The sequence below is a fragment of the Lissotriton vulgaris genome, chromosome 1_1 (assembly GCF_964263255.1).
Source record: "Lissotriton vulgaris chromosome 1_1, aLisVul1.2, whole genome shotgun sequence".
NCBI lineage: Eukaryota > Metazoa > Chordata > Amphibia > Caudata > Salamandridae > Lissotriton > Lissotriton vulgaris.
Genome location: NC_141685.1, coordinates 14,639,272 through 14,656,738, shown reverse-complemented (window position 1 = coordinate 14,656,738; position 17,467 = coordinate 14,639,272).

Below are 17,467 nucleotides of genomic sequence, written 5' to 3'. Positions count from 1 at the left end.
ACGGAGGAATCAGATATCCAGTCTCCTCACACAGAGCCATGGAGGAATCAGATATCCAGTCTCCTCACACAGAGCTACGGAGGAATCAGATATCCAGTCTCCTCACACAGAGCCACGGAGGAATCAGATATCCAGTCTCCTCACACAGAGCTACGGAGGAATCAGATATCCAGTCTCCTCACACAGAGCCATGGAGGGATCAGATATCCAGTCTCCTCACACAGAGCCATGGAGGAATCAGATATCCAGTCTCCTCACACAGAGCCACGGAGGAATCAGATATCCAGTCTCCTCACACAGAGCTAGGGAGGAATCAGATATCCAGTCTCTCCACACACAGCCATGGAGGAATCAGATATCCAGTCTCTCCACACACAGCCATGGAGGAATCAGATAACCAGTCTCCTCACACAGAGCCACGGAGGAATCAGATACCCAGTCTCCTCACACAGAGCCACGGAGGAATCAGATATCCAGTCTCCTCACACAGAGCCATGGAGGAATCAGATATCCAGTCTCCTCACACAGAGCCACGGAGGACTCAGATATCCAGTCTCTTCACGCAGAGCCACGGAGGAATCAGATATCCAGTCTCCTCACACAGAACCACAGAGGAATCAGATATCCAGTCTCCTCACCCAGAGCTACGGAGGAATCAGATATCCAGTCTCCTCACACAGAGCCATGGAGGAATCGGATATCCAGTCTCCTCACACAGAGCCACAGAGGAATCAGATACCCAGCCTCCTCACACAGAGCCACGGAGGAATCAGATATCCAGTCTCCTCACACAGAGCTAGGGAGGAATCAGATATCCAGTCTCTCCACACACAGCCATGGAGGAATCAGATATCCAGTCTCTCCACACAAAGCCATGGAGGAATCAGATAACCAGTCTCCTCACACAGAGCCACGGACGAATCAGATACCCAGTCTCCTCACACAGAGCCACGGAGGAATAAGATATCCAGTCTCCTCACACAGAGCCATGGAGAAATCAGATATCCAGTCTCCTCACACAGAGCCGCAGAGGAATCAGATATCCAGTCTCCTCACACAGAGCCACGGAGGAATCAGATATCCAGTCTCCTCACACAGAGCCACGGAGGAATCCGATATCCAGTCTCCTCACACAGAGCCACGGAGGAATCAGATATCCAGTCTCCTCACACAGAGCCATGGAGGAATCCGATATCCAGTCTCCTCACACAGAGCCACAGAGGAATCAGATATCCAGTCTCCTCACACAGAGCCACGGAGGAATCAGATATCCAGTCTCTCCACACAAAGCCATGGAGGAATCAGATTACCAGTCTCCTCACACAGAGCCACGGACGAATCAGATACCCAGTCTCCTCACACAGAGCCACGGAGGAATAAGATATCCAGTCTCCTCACACAGAGCCATGGAGAAATCAGATATCCAGTCTCCTCACACAGAGCCGCAGAGGAATCAGATATCCAGTCTCCTCACACAGAGCCACGGAGGAATCAGATATCCAGTCTCCTCACACAGAGCCACGGAGGAATCAGATATCCAGTCTCCTCACACAGAGCCACGGAGGAATCAGATATCCAGTCTCCTCACACAGAGCCATGGAGGAATCCGATATCCAGTCTCCTCACACAGAGCCACAGAGGAATCAGATATCCAGTCTCCTCACACAGAGCCACGGAGGAATCAGATATCCAGTCTCCTCACACAGAGCCACAGAGGAATCAGATATCCAGTCTCCTCACACAGAGCTACGGAGGAATCAGATATCCAGTCTCCTCACACAGAGCCACGGAGGAATCGGATATCCAGTCTCCTCACACAGAGCCACGGAGGAATCAGATATCCAGTCTCCTCACACAGAGCCACGGAGGAATCAGATATCCAGTCTCCTCACACAGAGCTAGGGAGGAATCAAATATCCAGTCTCTCCACACACATCCATGGAGGAATCAGATATCCAGTCTCTCCACACACAGCCATGGAGGAATCAGATACCCTGTCTCCTCACACAGAGCCACGGAGGAATCAGATATCCAGTCTCCTCACACAGAGCCATAGAGGAATCAGATATCCAGTCTCCTCACACAGAGCCATGGAGGAATCCGATATCCAGTCTCCTCACACAGAGCCGCAGAGGAATCAGATATCCAGTCTCCTCACACAGAGCCACGGAGGAATCAGATATCCAGTCTCCTCACAAAGAGCCACGGAGGAATCGGAAATACAGTCTCCTCACACAGAGCCACAGAGGAATCGGATATCCAGTCTCCTCACACAGAGCCACGGACGAATCAGATATCCAGTCTCCTCACACAGATCCACGGAGGAATCAGATATCCAGTCTCCTCACACAGAGCCATGGAGGAATCAGATATCCAGTCTCCTCACACAGAGCCATGGACGAATCAGATATCCAGTCTCCTCACACAGAGCCACGGAGGACTCAGATATCCAGTCTCTTCACGCAGAGCCACGGAGGAATCTGATATCCAGTCTCCTCACACAGAGCCATGGAGGAATCAGATATCCAGTCTCCTCACACAGAGCCACGGAGGAATCAGATATCCAGTCTCCTCACACAGAGCTACAGAGGAATCAGATATCCAGTCTCTCCACACACAGCCATGGAGGAATCAGATATCCAGTCTCCTCACACAGAGCCACGGAGGAATCGGATATCCAGTCTCCTCACACAGAGCCACGGAGGAATCGGATATCCAGTCTCCTCACACAGAGCTACGGAGGAATCAGATATCCAGTCTCTCCACACACAGCCATGGAGGAATCAGATATCCAGTCTCCTCACACAGAGCCACGGAGGAATCGGATATCCAGTCTCCTCACACAGAGCCACGGAGGAATCAGATATCCAGTCTCCTCACACAGAGCTACAGAGGAATCAGATATCCAGTCTCTCCACACACAGCCATGGAGGAATCAGATATCCAGTCTCCTCACACAGAGCCACAGAGGAATCGGATATCCAGTCTCCTCACACAGAGCACAGAGGAATCAGATATCCAGTCTCCTCACACAGAGCCACGGAGGAATCGGATATCCAGTCTCCTCACACAGAGCCATGGAGGAATCAGATATCCAGTCTCCTCACGCAGAGCCACGGAGGAATCAGATATCCAGTCTCCTCACACAGAGCCACGGAGGAATCGGATACCCAGTCTCCTCACACAGAGCCACGGAGGAATCGGATACCCAGTCTCCTCACACAGAGCCACGGAGGAATCAGATACCCAGTCTCTCCACACACAGCCATGGAGGAATCAGATATCCAGTCTCCTCACACAGAGCAACGGAGGAATCAGATATCCAGTCTCTCCACACACAGCCATGGAGAAATCAGATATCCAGTCTCCTCACACAGAGCCACGGAGGAATCAGGTATCCAGTCTCCTCACACAGAGCCATGGAGGAATCAGATATCCAGTCTCCTCACACAGAGCCATGGAGGAATCAGATATCCAGTCTCCTCACACAGAGCCACGGAGGAATCGGAAATCCAGTCTCCTCACACAGAGCCACGGAGGAATTGGATATCCAGTGTCAAGAACGCTGTACCTGAACCTCCAGAGTTCTGTGGAGGCGATCAGTTGAAGGTCGTCTAGATGAGAATTTCCCAATTCCCAAACACCCCTGGTCCCAGAGATCTCTGAGCCCAGGAATGATGGGGAAAGGGGAAGTGGATAACGAACAACAGAGAGACTGCCACACCCTGGTGTCTTCAGCTTACCGGCACCTGTAAAAATAACATAACATTAATACATTCTCACAAGCTTGACCAAGATTGCTCAGGCTATATCGATCCAAATGCTGCTTCTCTTGTACCTGTAGTGGTGTGGAATTTGCCTCTGTCTGGAAGAGGAGATGACGTTGGTAACTTGCTTCACAAATGAAAAGAGATGGAGACTACTGCGTAAACTACACTTGGTGAGTAAGAGAATATGACTACATGCGCATATAGATATCCCCCTAAACACTTTCTAGACCAGAAGTTCGGTGTAGTGAGTAGGCTCAATACAGTTCTCCAATTAATCCTCTTGGTACATAGAGTCAAGATTTAATGTTCTTAAACAACTGCTGGTGTACGGGCGATAGCCATCACCCATATGCCGAGTCTTAATCAAAGTCTTTTAGAAATAAGTTCTTAAGAATTCAGTGACGGAATAGGTACTCGAATTCACACTACGGACTATCTCCAAGAGACCGCTTCTCAATCAGAATTTGTCTGGAAACAACTTGAAAGTCACAAGGATCAAATGTTCAAAGGCTTACCGTTACTCTCGGACCAAACTGCACGGCAAAACGAGAGTTGAGAGATAACGGATACCAGACCTTATTCACGAAGGCTATTTTCTGCTGACAGGACTGCTCACAAAGAATTCGTAGCTTTCTGAGTCTTCTCCGAACTCGATAGAATCTTATTTTGACGAGCCGCTACAGGAATAGAGACGCCTAGGAAGAGGCTCTCTGGAACGCAACCGACTCCGTCAAATTCTTCAGTTGAAGTGCGCAGCACCAGAGCAGCGCGCGCACGAAATGGCGGCACTGCTGCAAAAGACTAGAACGCTAACCGAAGGTTGGCGTTTTCAAACATCGGAACAACTGGAAGTTCTCCACCTGAACTGCGCCACCAATTGACTCCAACTGGCAGAAGATTGGAGATGGCGTAAACTGTTATTCCGTCTTGGTGAAGACCAGGTCCCTGAAAGCTTCGACACCAGAGCGGGCTTGACAGTACCCTCCACCAAAGCCCCCTCCCCAGGCTTCTGCGGGTAAGTCTTGTGAAAAGCTGACACCAATCTAGGAGCATGAACATTACAGCTAGGCTCCCAGGATCTTTCCTCCGGGCCGAAACCTTTCCAATCCACTAAGTAAAACAGTTTCCCTCTTTTAATCTTTGAATCTAGGATTCTCTTAACCTCAAACTCTTCCGAGGATTGGACTGAAACTGAAGTGGGTGGAGTTTCTTGTCTAAGATGGGGAGGACTTTTCCTGACCAAGGAGACATGAAAAGTTGGGTGTATCTTCATGGTTTTTGGAAGAATGACTCTGACACTAACAGGATTGACCATCTTCTCTACAGAGAAAGGACCCACAAATCTTGGTTGAAACTTGCGATTACCTCGCAAACGCATATGCTTGGTGGAAACCCAAACCTGATCCCCAGGTTCAAAAATGGGACTTTCTCTACGCTTTCGGTCTGCCTGATTCTTGTAAATGGTCTTAGCCTTGGAAAGGTTAGCTGATGCTGCCTGATGAGATTGCTGCAAATTTGATAAAACCTCCTGAACTGCTGGAACCTCAACCTCCACCTTACCCACCCACATATTAGGATGCCTGCCTGAATTCAAAAAGAATGGGGAGAACCCTGTAGCTGAATGAACTGCATTATTGTAAGCGAACTCCACAGTACTAAGCAAAGAGGGCCACTCGCCCTCTTGATCCATTAGATACATGTGAAGGTATTGCTCTAGATCCTGATTCACCCGCTCAGTCTGTCCATCAGTCTCTGGATGGAAACTGGTGGACAGATGAGAATCTACCCCAATTCCTCTCAAAAAGGACCTCCAAAAACGGGACACAAATTGTGGTCCTCGATCGGAAATCACCACCTTGGGAATTCCATGAAGTTTCACGATGTGCTGAACAAATAAGGTGGCCAACTGGGGAGCTGTGGGAAGGGCTTTCAATGGAATGAAATGACTCATCTTGGTGAATTGATCCACCACCACCCAGATGACGGAGGTACCCTGACTAGAGGGCAAATCCACAATGAAATCCATAGAAATGGTATGCCAAGGGGATGGAGCTACAGGTAATGGTTGGAGGAGACCCTGTGGGGACTGCCTTAAACTCTTCCCTTTGATGCACTGCTCGCATGTGGCTACGTACTGTCTCACCTGAGTGTCCATGCCAGGCCAAATAAAGTCCCTTTTCACCAACTCCAAAGTCTTTGCAAAAACCTTGTGTCCGGCCAACATATGATCATGGGACAATTGAATGATTTCAGTTTGCAGATCTTCACTTGGAACAAATATCTTTCCATGGAGATAGGGTGTTCCCTCCTTGACCTCTCGATCTGGACCCTCGGACTTCCAGTCTTGAAACTTTTCCTTAGAAAACTCTTCGCGAATCCGTGTGCCCAAGTCATCATCTACAGAAGTGGCAATAATCTTCTCTTGAGGAATGACAAAATGCTCCTTCGGGTGTTCAGCTTCACTCCCCAATTCTAGTCGCGATAAAGCATCAGCTTTAGCATTAGCTGCTCCAGGTTTGTAGGTTAAAACAAAATCATAGTCTGCGAAGAATAGAGACCATCTCAATTGTCGAGGAGTGAGAGTGCGCGCGGACTTTAAAAATTGTAAATTTCGATGATCAGTGAAAACCGTTATAACATGTCTGGCTCCCAATAAGTCATGTCGCCAGACCTGGAAAGCATCCTTCACTGCCAATAGTTCCTTGTCTGCAATTGAGTAGTTTATTTCTGCGGGAGACAATTTCTGAGAATGATATGCAACCGGGTGGAGCTGACCAGTATTCTTCTGTTGCTGAGACAAAATTCCCCCAAGGGCCAAATTCGAAGCATCAGCCTCCACAAAAAATGGTTCATTCAAATCTGGATGTTGCAACACGGGAGCAGTGGTAAATGCCTCCTTCAACTGCTGGAATGCTTCCTCTTAAGCTGGTCCCCAAACGAATTTCTCATTTTTCTTTAACAATCGAGTAATGGGACTCACTTTGCTGGAGAAATCGGGAATAAACCGCCTGTAAAAATTGGCAAAGCCTAAGAAACTCTGTATTTCTTTGACAGATCGAGGAGCAGGCCAATTCTTGATGGCTTGAAGTTTTGAGTCATCCATTGACACTCCTTCAGGGGAAAGAATGAATCCAAGGAATTCAACCTTGGACGAATGAAAGACGCATTTCTCCAACTTCACATACAGTTGATGTTCCAATAGCCGCTCCAAAATGGCACGCATGTGACTCACATGTTCTTCCAAGCTGTTCGAAAAAATCAAAATATCGTCAATGTAGACGACTGCGAAACGATCTAGGTACTCTCGAAGAATTTCATTCACGAAGTGCTGGAAAGTTGCCGGGGCATTACACAGCCCAAAAGGCATCACCTGGTACTCAAATAATCCCAGCCTGGTAAGAAATGCTGTCTTCCACTCTTCACCTTCTGCCATGCGAACCAAATGATAGGCCCCTCGCAAATCCAATTTGGTGTAGATTCGGGCCTCTTTAACTTGATCTAATAACTCCGAAATGAGTGGCAGAGGGTAACGGTTCTTTTTAGTGACCAAATTTAAGGCTCTATAATCTATGCAGGTCCTCAAGGTCCCATCCTTCTTTGGGATAAAAAAAAAGAGGGTAAGACACTGGAGATTTTGACGGTCGAATAAACCCACTCGCCAGGTGTTGATCAATGTATTCTTTCAGATGCAAATTCTCCGGTTCTGACAAAGCATAAATGCGGCTACAAGGTAATGCTGCACCTGGCTCTAATTCGATTCTGCAATCATAGGGTCTATGTGGAGGGAGCTTCCGGGCTTCTTTTTCATTGAAGACTTCCTTCAAATCTGAATATTCATCTGGAATCTCTGGAACTTCAATGGCACAAATGGTTTGGATCTGATTGGCTAAATTTGAAGACATCGACTGCAAGGCAACCCCAGAAGAGGCTTTGAAACAGTGCTCCAGACAAAATTCAGAATTCATTTCTAAGGTGCGTGTGGCCCAATCAATTCTTGGATTGTGCTCGGTGAGCCATGGCAACCCCAGGATGAGCTGGAACTGAGGGGCATCAATCAGGTTAAAGCGTACATGACTCCTATGCTCTCCGGGACCATACACTGTGATGATTTTGGTATCAGCAACTATAGGACCAGATGATAAATTTGTGCCATCCACCGCACGAACTGGCTCAGGTCTCAGCTTCTTTTCAAAACGAATCCCCAAAGACTTAGCAAACTGAATGTCGCAGAAGTTTCCGGTTGCTCCTGAATCAATCATAATGGAGATGCCTTCCTTCTCAGTTTCTCCAAAAGTAATCCGACTGGAAAGGATTAAGTGCGGAGCTGAAGATTGAAGAGTATTTGCCAAGGATTGTGAAACTGGAGTTGAATCCGATTCAGCTCCCACCAGAGCAACTCCGTCTACTGGTGGAGCCGATCTTTTACCAAAGCCGCAGACTTGGGTATCCTAGGACATTCTCGAACAAAATGACCCGATTGGCCGCAATACATACACAGCTTGCCTGCTCGTCTTTTCTCTCTCTCCTCTTTGCTTAGAGGACCTCGAACAGTTCCAATTTGCATCGGTTCTTCACTAGCACTCCCTTCTGAACTCTTACTCACATCCAAACGAGCTCGATCAAACCTGGGGGGAAGTACTCTTGCATCCTTTCGACGTTCACTGCGCCTTTCAAATTGACGTTGATCTATCTGTAAAACCAAATCAATCAGCTCCGATAAGTTGGTAGGTCTCTTCGGAATTTGGAATAACCCATCCTTTAGTTCATCCTTGAGCCCACGATAGAAGATGGCTGCTCTCTTTGCCATTGGCCAACTGGTTTCGACTATCAACTTATTAAATTGAGCTATGTAAGCCACCAGTTCTTTATTTACTTGCTTTAAATCTAGTAACTCATTGTCATTTGTTTGAGAAATAGTTCTTCGGTCAAAAATTCGTAAAAATTCTGCCTTGAAGTCTTCGTACTTGTACAACACAGGATCGTTTGTCGATACCAAAGGCAACGGCCACGCCGCTGCATCCCCACTCAGGTAAGACAGAACGAAAGCCACTTTGGATTGATCTTCTTTAAATAAAATGGGTTTACACAAAAAATGCAGAGCACACTGCGTGAGGAAAATCTGAGCCTTATGGGGGTCTCCCTGAAATCTTTCCGGAGGGGCCAAAGGGATAGTTGGGGACATAGCATGCACTACTTGAGTAGTTAACTCAGATGAAGAAGAAGATGGAGTGAAAACTTGACCCTTAATTTTCTCAAAACTGGGACTGGGACTGGGAGCTGCTGCTATCTCATCTATTCTCTGGCGGAGATAACTAGTCTCTAAATTGGACCTCTTAACTTCCTCCCTAGTTTCACTCAACTGTTTCTGTAGACTTTCCAGGACGGAGGTCAAAGCCTTAACGTCCAGACCCTCAGCCATCTCGCCCAGACAGAAGGCAACCTATTGGGCACTTCAATCTGTCAAGAACGCTGTACCTGAACCTCCAGAGTTCTGTTCGGGCGATCAGTTGAAGGTCGTCTAGATGAGAATTTCCCAATTCCCAAACACCCCTGGTCCCAGAGATCTCTGAGCCCAGGAATGAGGGGGAAAGGGGAAGTGGATAACGAACAACAGAGAGACTGCCACACCCTGGTGTCTTCAGCTTACCGGCACCTGTAAAAATAACATAACATTAATACATTCTCACAAGCTTGACCAAGATTGCTCAGGCTATATCGATCCAAATGCTGCTTCTCTTGTACCTGTAGTGGTGTGGAATTTGCCTCTGTCTGGAAGAGGAGATGACGTTGGTAACTTGCTTCACAAATGAAAAGAGATGGAGACTACTGCGTAAACTACACTTGGTGAGTAAGAGAATATGACTACATGCGCATATAGATATCCCCCTAAACACTTTCTAGACCAGAAGTTCGGTGTAGTGAGTAGGCTCAATACAGTTCTCCAATTAATCCTCTAGGTACATAGAGTCAAGATTGAATGTTCTTAAACAACTGCTGCTGTACGGGCGATAGCCATCACCCATATGCCGAGTCTTAATCAAAGTCTTTTAGAAATAAGTTCTTAAGAATTCAGTGACGGAATAGGTACTCGAATTCACACTACGGACTATCTCCAAGAGACCGCTTCTCAATCAGAATTTGTCTGGAAACAACTTGAAAGTCACAAGGATCAAATGTTCAAAGGCTTACAGTTACTCTCGGACCAAACTGCACGGCAAAACGAGAGTTGAGAGATAACGGATACCAGACCTTATTCACGAAGGCTATTTTCTGCTGACCGGACTGCTCACAAAGAATTCGTAGCTTTCTGAGTCTTCTCCGAACTTGATAGAATCTTCTTTTGACGAGCCGCTACAGGAATAGAGACGCCTAGGAAGAGGCTCTCTGGAACGCAACTGACTCCGTCAAATTCTTCAGTTGAAGTGCGCAGCACCAGAGCAGGGCGCGCACGAAATGGTGGCACTGCTGCAAAAGACTAGAACGCTAACAGAAGGTTGGCGTTTTCAAACATCGGTACAACTGTAAGTTCTCCACCTGAACTGCGCCACCAATTGACTCCAACTGGCGGCAGAAGATTGGAGATGGGGTAAACTGTTATTCCGTCTTGGTGAAGACCAGGTCCCTGAAAGCTTCGACACCAGAGCGGGCTTGACATCCAGTCTCCTCACACAGAGCCACGGACGAATCGGATATCCAGTCTCCTCACACAGAGCCACGGAGGAATCAGATATCCAGTCTCCTCACGCAGAGCCACGGAGGAATTGGATATCCAGTCTCCTCACACAGAGCTATGGACGAATCAGATATCCAGTCTCCTCACACAGAGCCACGGAGGACTCAGATATCCAGTCTCTTCACGCAGAGCCACGGAGGAATCTGATATCCAGTCTCCTCACACAGAGCCACGGAGGAATCAGATATCCAGTCTCCTCACACAGAGCCACGGAGGAATCAGATATCCAGTCTCCTCACACAGAGCCATGGAGGAATCAGATATCCAGTCTCTTCACACAGAGCCATGGAGGAATCGGATACCCAGTCTCCTCACACAGAGCCACGGAGGAATCAGATATCCAGTCTCCTCACACAGAGCCATGGAGGAATCGGATATACAGTCTCCTCACACAGAGCCACGGAGGAATCAGATATCCAGTCTCCTCACACAGAGCCACGGAGGAATCAGATATCCAGTCTCCTCACACAGAGCCATGGAGGAATCAGATATCCAGTCTCCTCACACAGAGCCATGGACAATTCAGCTATCCAGTCTCCTCACGCAGAGCCACGGAGGAATCGGATATCCAGTCTCCTCACATAGAGCCACGGAGGAATCAGATATCCAGTCTCCTCACGCAGAGCCACGGAGGAATCATATATCCAGTCTCCTCACACAGAGCCACGGAGGAATCAGATATCCAGTCTCTTCACACAGAGCCACGGAGGAATCAGATATCCAGTCTCCTCACACAGAGCCACGGAGGAATCAGATATCCAGTCTCCTCACACAGAGCTATGGAGGAATCGGATATCCAGTCTTCTCACATAGAGCCACGGAGGAATCAGATATCCAGTCTCCTCGCACAGAGCCATGGAGGAATCAGATATCCAGTCTCCTCACGCAGAGCCACGGAGGAATCAGATATCCAGTCTCCTCACACAGAGCCACGGAGGAATCAGATATCCAGTCTCCTCACACAGAGCCTCAGAGGAATCAGATATCCAGTCTCCTCACACAGAGCTATGGAGGAATCGGATATCCAGTCTTCTCACATAGAGCCACGGAGGAATCAGATATCCAGTCTCCTCGCACAGAGCCATGGAGGAATCAGATATCCAGTCTCCTCACACAGAGCCACGGAGGAATCAGATATCCAGTCTCCTCGCACAGAGCCATGGAGGAATCAGATATCCAGTCTCCTCACGCAGAGCCATGGAGGAATCAGACACCCAGATTCCAAAGAACTCAAACTGGCGATCTGGCTCCTGAAGTCAGAGTTTGGTTATCTAAATCTTCCACCACACTGTATGAACGTTATCAGAGAGGCTAGAAGGACTACTACAAGAGCTTGTTATGCAGCTAAATGGAAGCGTTTTGGTGATTAGTGTAATAACAACATCAACCCTCCTGATGCTTCCATATCATTTGTTATTTGTTACACTTTCAGCGGTCAGAATTAGCTTATATTTCTATCCGCTTACATCTTGCTGCAATAGCTGCGTATTTACAAAATAGGCAACCTGTATCTCTCTTTAGAGTACCCGTTAACAAAGCTTTCACGGAGGCACATAAAGAGTTATACCACCAAGACTTCCACCTGCACCAGTGTGGAATCTTAACATAGTCCTCACACCTTGAATGGGCCCACCTTTTGAACCCATGCATAAATGGGAACTGCAATTTTTCTCCTGGAAAGCTGCGTTTCTAATTGCAATTACTACACTGCGGAGAGTTTGTGAGCTACAGGCAATAAACATATAAGAACCTCTTTTCTAGCTTCACAAAGACAAAGTGGTCCTTCGTACCAACCCTAAATTTCTACCTTACATAGTTTCTGCCTTTCAAATCAACCAATTCGTTGAGTTACCTGTGTCAACCAGATTCAATAGCAGAACGAGCTCTACACACTTTAGATGTCAGAAGAGCCCTCTTATACTACATAGAAAGAATAAAGTCATTCCGTAAGACTAAACCACTTTTTGTTGCTTTTGCTCCACCTCCTAAGGGCAATCCTATTTCCAAATGGTATTGCGTGGTGGATTGTTAAATGTATTCAGACTTGTTATGCAAAAGGAAAGAGAATTTTAACAATAACCCCTAGAGCTCATTTGACTTGCAAAATAGGGGCTACTATGACTTTCTTAAGAAACCTTCCCATAGTTGACATGTGTAAGGCTGCAACATGGTCTCCACCACACACATTCACCAAGCACTATTTTGTAGATGTGTTAACAAGACAAAAAACTAATGTAGGCCAGGCAGTACTTAGAACACTCAGACAACTGCAACAGCTATAGGTTTGCCACCGCTTTGGGAGAATAATGCTGTAAAGTCTATGCAAAGCATGTGATCTACAGCTCACATGCCTCGAACGGATAATGTTACTTACCCAGTATGCATCTGTTCTTGGCATGTAGAGCTGTAGATTCACATGCTCCCACTTGCCTCCCCAGGTTTTTATACGTGTTGGAGTTTGTCTCTTACTTTATATACATGCGCATGGACGTCTCTATTCTACTCTTACTAACTGCTTTCTTGCCCTCTGCGGGAAAACAATCTAACAATGGAGTTGAGGCCCATGCGCACTATCACCGAAAGGAGGAGTCACCTATCTGGTGACTGGAAAGACTTCTTCGAAGAAAAACAACTTGCAATTATCCGCACCCAACACTAGATGGCAGGAGTATGTAAAGCATGTGAATCTACAGCTCCACATGTCAAGAACAGATGCTGACAGGGTATGTAACATTATCCTTTCTGTTTTTCTTGTGTGCAGCCATCATGCGCATCTGTAGTGTTGTGAGAATGTATGCGCTGGGACCTTTGCACTTATGGGTAGACTCAACAGAGGTGTTGCATAACTGGTTGGTAGGTGTTAAGGCGTGGTTATTAACAGTTATGACATAGTCAGAGATAAGTGTGTGAAAGTATGCTGAGGAATAAAGACGTACAATTCAGAGCTCTGTGTGTGACATGTTCATTTGCACGCTACTTGGCTGGGGAAGATGCCACACCTGGTGATGAGAGCGGGATCTGTGCATCAAAGAAACAAGACTGCTCTACTTGAGCACACTGCTTCTGTGTGCTAAAATCAGTAAGCAGCTCGAAGTTCGCATGTGTGGAATCAAAGCCTCACTCCAACCCATATACGGCCCTCAAAGAAGTTGAAGGCCCCACTGAGAAGCATACTCTAAAAGCCCACCAGAACTCGGTAAAGCTGAAAGAAGAAATACTGCATCGGGCCTTAGCGCAGAGCCGGTTTACAGACAAAGCAAACGCTAAAGGCATTGACAACCAGGTACAAAAGTACTTACCAGCAAGAGTGAGGGGAAGTGCCACACAACCTCAACTCGGGTGTGATGACCTTACCCAGTTGAGCCACCGATGCATGCACAGCAGAGAGTGGCATCCAGTGCACCGTAAGGCCGTAGGAATAGTGACATTTTTCAATGACACCAGAAAACAGCACGGCGCAGTTGCATTCCTGAAATCACCACCGCTGTTCAAGACCACCAAGAAGCAGAATATTGGTGTCAAAGGGACTGCATGGAACGAGACGTCCAATGATTTTGTAGATGCCCTACAAGAAATAGATAATAAGAAAATCCTTAGGTATGTGTAGAACCTTGCAAGTGATGGAGTGAAAGAAGTGCTGAAGGAAATATCATAAGCTGATGCAGAATAATACCGTCACATCAAGTAAGCCAATTTCAATCGGATGCCGAATGCCCACTATGAAAGGTACATTTTCAATCAAGCATGAGAGCAAGTTGGTGAAAAGATGGATGAGTTTGTTGCAAGTTTCGGGAATTCAATTATGAATAGGGCATATGTCTCTGAGTTATAGATCGCCATCTCTCAGACTCTTTCAGAAGACGCAAGTTGAGAGAGATGCTCAGCTTAGAGACGGTACTAAGACTGCAAAGGCAGAAGAAAGAGCCACTGATATGGAAGCTGGAATAGCGAAAAATTAATCTGCATTAATAATATAATATTAATAATAGACAATTGTAAAGCGCGAAAAATCACCCGTAAGGGTCTTCCAGGAGCAGGGGCTGTCGGGAAGATTAAGCAAGCTATTGCCCAGAGTCACATGGTGCTGGGCTAATCCACCGCCGGAGCCGGGGATCGAACCATGATCCCCAGAATCCAGCGTCAGTCGCCCTGGCCGTGGCGCCACACCTCTCCCTCAAACATTGATTATGAAAAGCATGCAAAAGGCAGAGCCAGGCAAGTCGATGTCCACAAAGACAACAAATTTGAGTTTCCGTTGTGGGTTTTCATTTCCATATGAAGGCAAATGTTCAGCCATAAGACAAACATGCAAAAGGTTGTGGTTAAGAGAACCACTTCATAATTGTTTGCAAAGTAAAAGAGAAACTAACTACATCACAGTGAGAAGCAAAAATGGACACCAGAAGGATTCAGTAGCATTCACGCCACACCAGCAAAGTAAAGAGACAACATCAGTTATGACAAGTAGAAACCAAAGTTGATCATTGTCAAGTTCATTCTACAGAGGCTCATCAAAGTAAATATCGAGCGCCAGTGAAAAAGATGGATGCGCAATGATGGCATCGACCAAGGAATAACAGGCACATGTAGGTTTTGCTGTTTGCACAGAGAAAACAAACAAAAAAATGAACCACCAAACGAAACAAGAGAATTCTTTTGGCCAGTGTACCAAAATTACAATAAGGTCAACAGTTGCCCTATAACCTTTATTATAGACAATGGTGCGTTGCTTAACATTATGCCTCTCAAAGTTAAGCAGCCAAACTCCTGTGCCATGCTTCAGACCGTCAACCACGAAGGTATACACATGGGCTACTTCTAAATATGTTGCTGAGTCAAGGATGATTCAGAGCGACATTTAAACATAAAACAGTATTGGGCAAGTGCCAATCCACGTTCTTCAAGGAGCTTTGTCCATTGTCTGCCTCCTCAGTTTTTCTATGGCTGCTGACATGGGACTGATATCTCTCAATTACAACTTTCACACTCAGACTGACGTGAGTCCGTTTTTCACAGCCTATGCAGGCTCAAGATTATGAAAATGTGACTTCACATTAATGAGGACATTCGCCCTGTTGCCCAGCAGCACTGCAGAGTTGCGTTCTACTTGCAAGAAGCTGTTGAAAAGAACTAGAAACTATGTTGAAACATGACACCATTGAGCGTGCCACTGATCCTACTCCTTGGGGTTTGCCCAAAGAGGTGGTGGCAAAAAAGTAAAGTGAGGGTGCAGTACGCATCTGTGTTGATATGCGCCAAGCCAATAAAGCAATCGAGACACCCTGACCACACATAGTGGACATGATCATTCAACTGAACAATGCCAAAGGCTTCAAGATGTCTTGAACTGAATAACGGATACCATCAACTCGAGTTGGAAGAAAATTGCTGGTACATCACTTCTTTTTCAACTCATGCTGTTCTGTTCAGATACAAAAGGTTGAGTTTTGGAGGGTTGTCAGATACAGGAATTGTTCCGGATGTTATACATCGAATAAATCAACCTGTCATGAATGCTTTAAAGGACAGTGGTGACATACTGGGGTTTGCAGCAACGTCAAAGGAGCAGGACAAGACTTACACAAGTTTGCCAATCACTTGCTGATCAAGGTCTCACTCTGAACACAGCAAAGTGTGAGTTCCACAAGACCAGACTTCATTTCTTTGGACACATATTTTCTGATTTGAGAATGACTTCTGACTTTGATAAAGTGAAAGCCCTATCAGCTACTAGCCCCCCACATGATGACACTATGCTGCAATCTTTCTTAGACATGGCCAGTTATTGCTCAAGGTACATTAGTTATTTTGCTACTGTGAGTGCTCCATTGATAGAGTTGACAAAGCAAAATGTCCAGTTCAAAGGGTCTACTAGTACTCACACACCCTCTCACAGACCCACATAGGTACTCACACACCCACTCACTTACTCACTCAAAGACCTATGCAGGCATTCATGGAGACACTCATATACCCATGCAGGTACTCATACACCTTTTCCTAGACCCACACATCCACGTATACACTAACTCAGGCACACACACACTCTATCCCACTGAAACACCCACTCTGACACTCAAAGACTCACTCACATACCCACTCACAGACCCACAGAGTCACAATCATACCCACTCACAGAATCCCACAAGCAGTTACAGACCTATTGAGAGAGCCATGCACTGAACTCCTATATCCATTCAGATATCCAGGCAGGCACAAACAAATCTACTCAGCGACCAACACAGGCACTCAGAGACCCACTCTCAGATCTCGAGGGTGCCTCACACACCTACTTACAAACCTATGCAGGCACTCCCATACATTTCATAGACCCATGTATCTACTAACACACCCACTTACAAACTTTCAAAGGCACTTGCACATCCACTCACGTACCTATGCAGGCACTCCCACTCACTCACACACCCACACAGGCACTCACAGATCCATCCACCTACTCACAGATCTACAGACATACTTGTATGCCCAATCATAGACCCACACACCCACTCACACTCTATCCCACTAAAACACCCACTCTGATATTCACACTAACACTCAAAGACTCACTCACATACCAACTCACAGACTCACAAAGGCACAATCATACCCACTCACAGAATCCCACAAGCAGTTACAGACCTATTGAGAGAGCCAGGCACAGAACTCCTACATCCACTCAGATATCCAGGCAGGCACAAACAAATCTACTCAGCGACCAACACAGGCACTCAGAGACCCACTCTCAGATCATGACTGTATATCTGTCAGGATCCCTAACACTTTAGATTTCAATTCTAAGGATGTCCGTGACCAAATGGACTTTTGCGGGGTCAAACGATTCAAAGGGCTGAAGACTAGGCATCAGTGGTCGAGTTGGTGGCATGTGCGCAACTCCAAGATGGCCGCTAAGGTGCTGGGGTCAGTGGTCTAGTTTTTCTGCAGATCCAGAATGAGGCTGATG